Raw genomic sequence first — 12,447 nt, forward strand, 5'->3', positions numbered from 1 at the left:
CTGATGCCCAGCCTTGTAATTAGCCAGCCTCTTCTATCTATGACTGTTCAGCCTTGTTTACTCCTTAAATTAACTTGGCTTGCATGCTTTAAACTTGTCTTTGTCCATCCCTCCTCCTTCTCACCACCCTTGACTCTCCACTCTATCTTAAACGCTGTTGCTGATGTTTCTTTCATCATAGCCCTGACCACATTGCACCCGTCTGCTAGGTTCCTATCACTTACCATGTTATGGTCCAACTTCTCATCACAGTCAGGATGCCCTGAACATACTTGTCTCAAGTTCCTCCAGCTTTCTCTTGCTACCTATGTTCTCCCTATCTGCTCTTCTTCCTAGTCATTCTGCCTTGCAATTTCAACCTCCATTCATAATGCAACCCTACACTTGGAACTCTACTCATTCCTTCCTTCTTAAAAATCTCACCTTATGATCTACTTCTAAGAACCCTTCCTTGTCCCCATCACTGCTAAACTCTCCACAACTCTCATTACCTCTTTTCTTGCAGTGTTGGTTTTATGTCTATGATCCAGTCTTTCAAGGTAAAGTCAACAGAGCCAAGGTTGCTCAGTGTTATGTAGGACCAGACCCTCACTTGCTAAACATTCTGAGGCTGAGGATGTAAGGATTTCCTTATCCCTTCCAAACTGTTTAGTTATATGTTATTAAAAGCTGATATACCCAAAATGCTCTAGATCAGGGATGTCAAAGACATGGCCTATAGGCTGAATCTGGCCCACAGAGCTGTTTCATCCAGGCCTTGGGCTCCTGGAGGAGGTGGGAACAGCATGGGCAAGGCCCACTGCCAAATTTCCAAGTGCAGAACCCTGCTATGCCAGCAGTGGGGGTGAGTGAGCAATGGCTACATTAACCCCCATACCCCTGCCAAACCACCAGGGCTAGAACCAGCCCATGGAAAGACCTGCAGCCTGCATTCCGGGCAGGGGACTGATTGAGTTTGACACCCCAGCTCTAGATTTGTCAAAGATACAGAAAGACACAATCACCAGGCTAACAAAATATCTACCTTCTAAATTTAGTAAGTGATATAATGTGCAGGGCTGACAGACAGCAGAGAAGTGGGTTGAAAGCAAGTGTGCGTTAAGACCAGGTCACTGCCACCTCGTCTCCCCACTGCTCAGCTGCAGTTCAGTGCAGAGAACCCTGCCCTCCCCCCCGCCGCACACACATTTCCTCTACCAGATCCCATCCTGCTTGAACGCAGCATGGCAAGGGCAGATCTCCCTCACAGCTGGAGCCCCAGATGCCCAACTGTGGTACAGAGGAAGGAGGGCTTCCCACCACAGAAAGCTGCTAAAGGCATGGCTCTGCAGGCCGGGTCCAAAAGCTCTGTGGGTCAGATCCTGCCTGAGGGCCATAGGTTTCCAACTCCTGACCTAGTCAGTCAGGTAAAAGTTCAGCAGACAGCAGCATTTCTATTCAGGCACTACTGAGGGAGTCAACTGACTTCGTGATTTATTATAATCTGATTCCTGCTAGTCTCTGTTTACTTCACAGGTGTTAATGACCCTCTCTCTTTTTTAATGGTCTTGATATTCCATTATTCATACTGTCTTTTCTTCTGCAATTTTGCTGTTAGCCATTCCTGTTAATGTCTCTTCTATTTCACAGCCCTGCAGACTGTTTTTAGCTCTAGACAAAAACCTAAACTCAAGTGTGAATGAGTTATAAAAACTTATTAATATTAACTTTGTTATAGAAAAGACCGACACTGAAGTATTGGAGGCACTATCAAAACACTCAAGATCATCATATTTTGGTTTATGAATCTGAAGAAGAGATGTGCTGTAAGGAACTGTGGCATAGGCGGCCTGACCTAATGGTTAGTCCACTGAGGAAATCAGGGGCCTGGGGCTGGATCAGAGGATGGTAACCATATTACCAAATAGAGAAGGAAATCCAGTGGCAGAGTAGACAACACAGTCCAAGGTCTGGATCCAGGGATCAGATGCCAAGCAGCAACCTGAGAGAGATGATAATCCACAGGACCAAGTCCAAAAGCAGAGCTAAACCAGGGTCAGGAACCAGGAAAGTCAGAGTGCAGGAACCAGAAGGCTTCCCACAGAAGAACTGTTGACTGGCCTGGAAACCCAGAGCCCCAGCTGGTGCTAGATGGATAGGTGGCGCTCCCAGCAGCCACTCAAGATATTTCCTTACTACAGGCATGGCTGCTGAAGTGCTTGGCCCAGACTGGCCTGCCTGCTCAGAGTCCCTGAGTTGTAACATTTAACTATAATGACTAAAGGAATAATGAAATGATATATTTTGTTGCTTTTTAGCCAATTCACATTTTTTTTAAACTTAACATATAAACTAGAAAATTATTACATGTTTCAAATAAATTTATACTTGTTTTTGCTTTGATCTTAAACTGAATAATGTAGTGCTAGGCCCCTAGCATATTAGTAAGGCTTCTAGTTACTCTTTACCTGGAGAAAAATGTGTTATATGCGATGATATGCCACATCATCTTTATCCTCTTTTTCAAAATCCTAGATCTGCCCATGGATAAATATCTTGATGAACAGGAGCTTAACCAGTGAGGAGCTTAGCTTGGCAGACAGGTTCTGAAAGGCTGTTTCACTTACAGGTGAGAGAGAATGCATGGAAAATGTGTACAAATGCACACAGACAAACAGCCACATGAGACATTAGGGCTGGTAAAGCTGATGGGATAAGAGTCTAGATCAGAAAAGTTGGGATGAATAGATTTATGTACACTTAGCCCACTTTAGGCAGTATAAATTTTTGCCTTTCACTTTTGACAGCCTCAGTTCAAATGTAGGTTAGATCAGAGAGGAACACAAATGTGGTGATCTCAGCATAGGCACACATCATAAACTAGAGCTTTGTGCCATGCTATGAAAATAGTCATACATCATTATTATGAATTAGGATCATAAAAACCTGCACATACCCTGACCAAGATTAGTAGTGTTTAGATAGAACAAAAAAACCCAAAAAACTTTACCACTACTTTGTGTATTTACAGAACTTCGCAAGGAAGTTTATGCAATTTCTGCTCCATTATGATTGAAAGACCCACAGCATGAAGTCCTTTTTGTGAATATTAAAAATTCAACCCATGAAAGAAAAAGGTAAGTGTCTACAGACCAGACTCATTGTCTTATATATTTTAATTTAATGAAAAACATTTAAAGAATGCACATCTAGAGAGTTTAAGTCATATCAATGGGGAACTATTGTTAATAGAGGTATAGAGAGCAGGTGCCAAAAAAGCAACAATCTGTTTCCCTTCATGACTCCTGTAAGGTAGTTTGCAGCATTGCTTTTGTACTGCTAAAACTTCTGAAGCCCTTCTTTCTATCACCCCCATAGAAAAGATCATGTCTAAATAAAGCAGGACATTGAAAAACAAACACAAAGAAAGCCATATTGCAACAAGAAAAATGACAAAAAAATACTGTACATTTGACTTCCACTAATACAAGCAACTTCTATTTACCTTGTGTATAGAACTGGGCCAAAGGAAAAATACAGGCAGTCCTCAGACTTACGACACAACTGGTTCCTGAAACTGCATCTTAAGTTCGAACTTTGTAACTCGGAACCAATTTTCCCATAGGAAACAACGTTATAAATGGGGGATTGGTTCTTGAACCAAGGCTTGATACCCTATAGTCACCAAAAATAACCCAGAATTTTGTACTCAATCAATTATAAATGAGTAATATAGCTACATTAATGTATTTATATTGTAAATAGCAATCATATTGATTTGGAAACACTTCTTTGAGGTGACTTTGTTTGACTTTTTGAAGGGCTCTCAGTTGGACTTTTTGAAGAGTTCTTGGCTGGAGTCTTCTCAGGAGTCTTGGCTGCAGGTTTTTCTGGAGTCTTGTCTACTTTCTTAAAGAAAGTGTCGAAGGAAGTTTGGACAGATGTTCTCCAAGGAGATGAGTGATGCAGCGAACTTGTCGCTGGCGTGGCATGGCATCAGATCAAGCGTTATGAAGTTGAAACTGACATCAGAAAGTTGAAATAGGGTGTCAATTTAGAAACATTGTAAATGCGAAACACTAAGTCGAGGACTGTACTGCAATGGGCAAGTTATATTGCAAGTTTGCTCCTTTTCTGTTTACATATTATTCACGATCTGATTTCATTTCCAAGTTCCTTTATGTTTACATTTTCTTGAAAACATATATTGTAGAAATAAACTTTAGCCTCTGGACTACTGAAGAACTACTCATTAAAAACATTCTTGGAATATTTAAAAATATTCATTATTGTAGTTATTTAAGTCATATGATGTTATTCCCATTTCTTTATCAATAGGCTAAAGGCCCAGTTTACTGAGAGAAGCTTTGCTCATCTTCCAGCAGAACTGAGGGAAGCGGCAGTCAACTGATCTATGCTTCCAGCTTCCAGGGCTCTCTAAGCCTGGGAGTAGCAGCTGATTGTAGCTCCCAGCCTTGGGGGTACATTGGAGGCTTTGACTCTTGTGCACTCCCAATGCTAGGAGCACCGATCAAGTGATGCCTAGGCACACATGTGGTTTAAGGTATGATCAGAACCCACCATAGTTATTGCACAATTTTGTGTAATAACTTTGTGGTTTGTTCTTTGTTTTCTTGTGCCATTCATTACATTAACATGTGGCTGGGTTACTACTTACGATGTGATGAACTGGTTAAGCAAGTCTTAAATGTAAAGTCCACCAGACACCTAATAGTAATCAGAAGGTCCATAAGAACTGGAAAAAAGGGATTGATCAATAAGGGAAAATTCTTTCAAAGTTCAGAAAGACCAAAAATAAAGTAAGAATAATGGCTTTAAAAACAGCCAAAGATTCTTAAAAATTAAAAGAGAACTAGGGGCAGCAATGGGGTTGCTATATAGTGCAGATGGTGTACAGTTCAAACATAATTTTGAGATAATCCAACTACTGAATGAGAAGTTTACCTCAGTCTTAATAAGCATAAATATGTAAATGAGGATAATTGTAGGGTATCAAAAGGAAATGAGGATATGATAATGAAAATTACCATAATTTAGATGGAAGCAAAACTTAGATTGCTTACTATGACAATTTTGGGGAGTCAGACATTGAATGAGTTGGCACATGAAATAGCACTTCCTGTAGTATGGAGCTTCAGTGAATATGTCAGTTTGAGGAATAGCAAACAATGTCTTTTTTCAAAAAAGGGGAAAAAGAATGAGTCAACTACAAGCCAAATACTTTGCATTCAATATTACACAAAGTATTAGGAAAAATGTCAAAAAAAAGGAGGTGAAAAAAAAACAGGACAAAATACAACATCATTTTATCCAAGGAAAGTCATACCAAAGCAATCTAATACCCTTCTAAAATAGAACAAAGAACTTCTTAGGCCATAACAATGCCATGAAACTAATCTATCCAGATTTAATCAAAGGATTTAAATTGTGTCTCAGAGAAAGTTATCAGCCAACCTGGTGAAGACAGGGGTTTATTCTGTAATAATAATGTTGAAAAGGAGTTAGGTATATGGGAGAGATCAACAGGTTATGTTAAAAAGAGAGTTATCAAATTGGTGAAAGATTACTAGTGCCATTTTTCAGGGATCAGTCTTTGGACCCATAGGGTGCATCCAAACGAGCATGGCTGTGCACTATGTGGTGCCGCAAACACGTCTGCAGTGTTCTCCATGCTGCAGGGTGTAAAAAAACCCACGGAAAAAAACCTGGAGCAGCGTACGCGTGGCCAGCGCATACAGCTGAAAAGCAGAGCCAGGCAACCTAAAGCTGCACTGTGGCTGCCAGCAAGGATCTGACCGGCAGGATGACTGCTGCTGCAGCACTGGGAGGCCCCCAGAACCCCAGGTAAGTCTTCTGGGGCCAGCCCAGTGATGGCCCCAGACTCCCCTACTGCCCCCAGGGTAACTTGCAGCACACCAAAGCATGTGTGGCCCAGGCATTCCCTGGGAACAAGTAGCTGCAGTGCAAGGTGTGCTGCTGCTACTTGGCCCCTGGGGACCAAATGTCCATGCTCATCTGAACACAGTCGTATGGCAAATCCACACAGACAGGCATGTGCACTTGAAGCAGCTCAAATAGCAGTGGCACAAATTTGTGCTGGAGATTTGTGACTCAGCACAGATGCCTGAGCATTCACTTTGAAGTGATGACCACAGCAGTATAAAAAGCTGCCCTGGCAAGCAGGTCAGGGCTACTTGCCCTCAGGAGCTTCTGAGGCCCGGCCAATTGATATCTGGGGAGACCACCCCTTGTGCCAGCTGGACTGCTGAAGCAGACCTAACCCACAGTGGCTTCTGCACCCTCTACCCACTGCAGCAGTCTGTCAGTGGGGGCTGCTACCTGGCTGTGATCTGCTGCCACCCATGACACCATCTGCCCCCTTGGATATCTGCACACCTGTCAGACCCAAATAGGGACCACACGGCCACCTGGGTTCCAGTGTAGGCACTGCAGCAGAGCCACCTTCACCTCTGGGCCAGCTGCCAGTGGGCCGTGTCTGCACAGTTGGACTTTTGCAGCACTACTGTCGTGTCTTCTGGTGCTCCCGCTCTGCCATCTGGGCAGCTACGGACCAAAAGTTGTGCTTCTTGGATGGCCTGCTTCAAACTGTCAAAGTGTGCCCTCCTGGCCCCAAATGGCCAGGAGGCCAGCCACCTCATCTCCCCTCCAACTGGTTTCCTGTTGCTGGCCCTGGGCAGGCTCCTCTGCCTCAGTCCCTCCACTTGCCTCACCAGCAGGGATCCTGGTGTTCCCTGTTTAAAAATTGCAAATTCTCTGATAAAAAAACCCGAATTCTCATTAAAATACCCCAAATCCATGTTCTTTCACAATTAAAATGAAATGCCATTATATATACACATAGATCGGTTCAGCAATGTTTTATTGATATATTGACAAGAGTAACATAATTTGGAAGCCTACCAATGCCTCTATCATCATAAAGTGAGTTCTAAATATCTATACACTTTGGCATTAGCTTTTGGTTTTTGTATCATAGAAAAATCACAGTTGCCCCTGCCCCTTCACTCGCCAGGATGTGGGGCATGGAGCAGCACCGATATGCTAGTGCCCTGCCCCTGCCCAGGCCTCTCAGTCTCAACCCACAGCCCAACCCCTCTCCCCACCCATGCCCCTCACTCCTGACGCATGGCCCCTGCCTGCCCCCCACTAGCTCCTTCCTGACAGCAGCTCTGTCCCTGCACCAGGACATGAATCCAGCTGCAAATGTCCCACTTACTGCTTTATGGCCCTAAGCAGTACCAGAGCTTTTTGTTCTGCTCCCAAAGCCTGTGTCCAGGCCCCAGCAATCCCCATGCTGTTCCTGGGAAGCCCTCGACAGGGGCTCAGAGACTAAGGTAGGCAAAACCTTTCCCTTCCAGGCCAGCCTCCCCTTGCACAAGGTGCTCTAGGGAGCCAGGGGGACTCTAAGCCCAGCTCTGGTGGCCTCTCCTACCCAAAGTTCTCCCCCACCCCCAACCCCCATCTCTCTCTCTCTCTCCCCTTTGCACATCCCTGCTGCCACCTCCACCCCTCCTCCCAGCCCATCACACCCCGCAAGTGGTTCCTGGGACCAGGATCGCCACAGGCTGGGGCCCCATGTTCCAGTACCATGAACGCTGCATGCCCCCAGAGGCTGGGGGGGGCACAACAAGCTCCCACACGTGGTGGCAGCACTGCTGGCAGTGGGAGCATGGCAGCAGTAAATGACGAACTCCTGCAGGAGGCCACAGTGCTGTCGGCAGCAGAGGGGGAGGTTGGTGAGCACCGACAAGCATTCGGTGACTACCCACAGACACCACCGGCAATAGGGGACCAGCCTCAGATGCCGCCGGCAGTGTCAGCAGCAATGTGGGGAGGGGTGGTGAGTGGTGACCACCTGAAGGCGCCGCCAGCAGTGTCAGCGGTGCTTTTTTGCAGAGGGTGCACTGCCAATCTTAGGGGGTGTACGTGTACCTGCATTCACCCCCTACACGTTACCAATGCCCAGTACTGATGTGGACATGGGGCAGGGCTGCAGTGTGGCAGTTTCCCCTGCAGCCATGTCTCCTGCCAACAGGTCCTGTCCCATCTGGCAGTTGGGCATGCAGGGTGTGAGATGTGTGGGGGGATGTGAGGTTTAGGGGGGAAGGAATATGGGGTGATATAGGGTGGGTGTAGGGTTTGTGAGGGTTAGGTTTGTGGGGGTGATGTTGTGCTTGTGCAGGGGTTTGGGGTGGTGTGGGGTGTGAGGTTTGTGGATGAATTGTTAGGGAGTTTGTGGGTGTGGGGGGACTTTGTGGTGGTGGGGGGAACTGCTTGGGAAGGGTGGGTCTCCTGCCTGCCCCCCACATGGCCCACAGCCCCCACACAGCAGCAGTGGCCATTTGGGCACTCTTGCCCACTCCTGGCACAGACCCCTTAGGGTGCAGAGCCACCTCAGACCAGCAGCTGAACATGGCACCAGCCTGGCTCAGCCCACATGCCCTCAGACAGAACCAGCCAAGCTCCTGCTTTCACCCAGGGCTTCCAGCACCACAGGCTGGGTCCCATTTGCATGTACTCCACTGCTACAGTCCCCTCCACCCCCATCCACATAGCACCCCCACCTCCCCACTTACCTGCAACAGTGCCCAGGTCCAATCCACCACTGAAGCCTTGCCTATTTACCTCAGCACCCCGAGGCAATGTGCTGGAGCAACGACAGAGATGCTCTGGCTGGGTGCCAGAGCATTTCCTTGGAGGACCCAGCCTCCGGTTGCTTCAGGGCAGGATCCAGGAGCATGTCCCAAGACACTTCTTTCAAGCATTTTTGTTTTTTTTTTTTAATACTGGGATTTCCTAGTATCAAATTTAGAGCCCGCACTGCATTTTTTTGCTCCTAACATGTCTCTTGTGGCATCTCAAACTGCTCTGAGGTGCTGCAATAGGCATGTGTGCAGTCATCTGGACATGTCCGTACTTTTTAACATTTTCAGTAGTGATCTTGGTGTAAGAATTTTGTGTGCTTATGAGATCTGTGAATGACAAACCCAGCAGAATATTACCAGCATAGAAATTCAGATTATTATACGGGAAAAAATAGATGACCTTGTAGAACGAAGCCATAAAAAAAGTTTAAACTCTAAAGTACACTTTGAACTAATACCAAGCATATTTGCTATAAAATGGAGATTCAGACCATTTCTAGACATTATGTTTTTCTAGGTTTAATCCAGTCTACAGCCATCACTATATACATGTGGAAGTCTGTTGTCCAAATTCAGACTGGCTCCAGTCTGAATTAACTCTCATTGAATAAGGATTAAAGTTAAGGCAGACTTGTGCAGTCCAAATTAGGCAATGTAACTATATTAATTAATATGTATATAGGGCTTTGCTTTTAGGAAAAATAGTCCTTAGGAACTCAGATAAGTGTTCCTTAAGAATGCAGATAAGCATTGCAAGTATGAATCCCCCCTAAGTCACTTCACAAATCTCAAAAGGGCTTTCACTCAACAAGGACATTCCTCCAGAGAGACAGATCACATTTTTGAAAGAGCCACCCAGACACCACATGAAGAATTGATGCAATACAGAAAAAAACCCCATGAATTTGACACCACCACTTATACCATACCATCCCTCCCTAGAACCTATACAGAAAATACTCAAACAATTGCAACCCATACTAGAAGAAGACCCAATTCTTAAAGAGATCTTCCCACAACCATCCATCCTATACTTTAAACAAGCACCAAACCTCACCAACCTCACCACCAGAAGCAAACTTCCTATGGCCCAAAACACATTAAATGGATCCAGACCATGCCATGATAAGAAATGTAAAATCTGCCAACATATCTCCACCACCCCTACAATAACTACACCCCACAACAGAACCATCACCATTCCTGGATCTTATACCTGCACCTCCAGAAATGTAATATATATCTCATCCAGTGCACTAAATGTCCTGATGGAAAATATGTGGGAGAAACAAAACAACAACCGCATACCAGAATGAACACACACTGAAAATCTATCAAAGACAAGAATACCGAATTACCTGTGGGGGCACATTTCTCACAAGAAAACCACTCTCTCTCCAATCTCTCAATTCTAATCCTCAAAGGGATTTTACAAAACACCTTTCACAGACAAGCCTATGAACTTCAGTTCATAGATTCATAGATGTCAGGGTCGGAAGGGACCTCAATAGATCATCGAGTCCGACCCCCTGCATAAGCAGGAAAGAGTGCTGGGTCTAGATGACCCCAGCTAGATACTCATCTAACCTCCTCTTGAAGACCCCCAGGGTAGGGGAGAGCACCACCTCCCTTGGGAGCCCGTTCCAGACCTTGGCCACTCGAACTGTGAAGAAGTTCTTCCTAATGTCCAATCTAAATCTGCTCTCTGCTAGCTTGTGGCCATTATTTCTTGTAACCCCCGGGGGCGCCTTGGTGAATAAATACTCACCAATTCCCTTCTGTGCCCCCGTGATGAACTTAAAGGCAGCCACAAGGTCGCCTCTCAACCTTCTCTTGCGGAAGCTGAAAAGGTCCAGTTTCTCTAGTCTCTCCTCGTAGGGCTTGGTCTGCAGGCCCTTGACCATACGAGTTGCCCTTCTCTGGACCCTCTCCAGGTTATCCGCATCCTTCTTGAAGTGTGGCGCCCAGAATTGCATGCAGTACTCCAACTGCAGTCTGACCAGCGCCCTATAGAGGGGAAGTATCACCTCCCTGGACCTATTCGTCATGCATCTGCTGATGCACGATAAAGTGCCATTGGCTTTTCTGATGGCTTCGTCACACTGCTGGCTCATGTTCATCTTGGAGTCCACTAGGACTCCAAGATCCCTTTCCATCTCTGTGCCACCCAGCAGGTCATTCCCTAGGCTGTAGGTGTGCTGGACATTTTTCCTCCCTAGGTGCAGCACTTTGCATTTCTCCTTGTTGAACTGCATTCTGTTGTTTTCTGCCCACTTGTCCAACCTGTCCAGGTCTGCTTGCAGCTGTTCCTTACCCTCCGGTGTGTCCACTTCTCCCCATAGCTTTGTGTCATCTGCAAACTTGGACAGAGTATATTTGACTCCCTCGTCCAAGTCGCTGATGAAGACATTAAAGAGTATCGGTCCAAGGACCGAGCCCTGCGGGACCCCACTGCCCACACCCTTCCAGGTCGAGACCGACCCATCCACCACGACTCTTTGGGTGTGACCCTCTAGCCAATTTGCCACCCACCGGACTGTGCAGTCATCCACATCACAGCCTCTTAACTTGTTCACCAGTATGGGGTGGGATACCGTATCGAAGGCCTTCCTGAAGTCTAAGTATACAACATCCACCCCTCCTCCTGTGTCCAGGCGTTTCGTAACCTGGTCATAGAAAGAGACTAGATTGGTCAGGCACGATCTGCCCGCCACAAACCCGTGCTGGTTTCCCCTCAGCATAATTTGCCCTGCCGGGCTCTCACAAATGTGAGCCTTGATAATTTTTTCAAAGACTTTACCAAGGATGGAGGTCAGAATGACTGGCCTATAGTTGCCCCGGTCCTCCTTCCTCCCCTTCTTGAAAATGGGGACCACGTTAGCCCTTTTCCATCAACCTACTGGATACAAACAATCATAGACTAAATATAGACCTTAGCTTTATGACACATTATAACCTGCCTAATATCTTATACCCCAGGTAACCTCTCTATTATTTACCAACTGTATGTTATCACCAGGTCTACATTCTCCTTCCCTGACACTTCCCCAACCTGTTTCTCACCCATTGACTACCTCAATTTGCATTTTCACTGACTGGCATTCTCATATACTGGCCTCTGGCTTCTATTCTTTTCCATCCAAGAAGAGCACAGAACAACCGCAAACTTCCTCAGCCTGAAGAAGGTTGTTTGTACCTGAAAGCTTGCAAAGAAGAATTTTTCCAACAATTTTAATTGGTCTAATAAAAAATATTGGGATTTACCCCGAAAAAACCCTTATCTGCCTAATCCATTCCAGAGAAACTCATTTGGGTTTTTGAAACACAGAGGCTATCAAGTATAAAGTAACACCTTTAGAAAGTCAAATGTGCCAACAACACCTCACCATGACTAAGTATCAGTATCCTGACTAAGCCATGGACTACTGGCCTGTGAAGAAGAGGGCAAACCCCTTTGATTGTCTATTAACCCTTAATTCAAATTTAAATTTGATTTGAACTCTGTGGTGAAAATCAGTTAATCCAGTTTAGAAAACAGTGAGCACATCTACAGCCTCAGAGACTAGAGGCAGTGGAGGAAGATCATGAGTGATTGGTGCAATGAAGTCAGGAAAGAAGCCTAGTACAATTCAAAGGAAGATTTTTTTTTTTTTTTTTTTTTTTGTACCAGAGACAGGGAAATATTAGTTCCAGCGGAGAGGTCTCAGTAAAGCCCTATTTAAAATACAAAATATTGTCTCATACATTCAAAGAAAGATTAATTTAAATTGTAACAGGTACA

The sequence above is a fragment of the Alligator mississippiensis genome, chromosome 3 (assembly GCF_030867095.1).
Source record: "Alligator mississippiensis isolate rAllMis1 chromosome 3, rAllMis1, whole genome shotgun sequence".
In the NCBI taxonomy this organism is placed as follows: domain Eukaryota; kingdom Metazoa; phylum Chordata; order Crocodylia; family Alligatoridae; genus Alligator; species Alligator mississippiensis.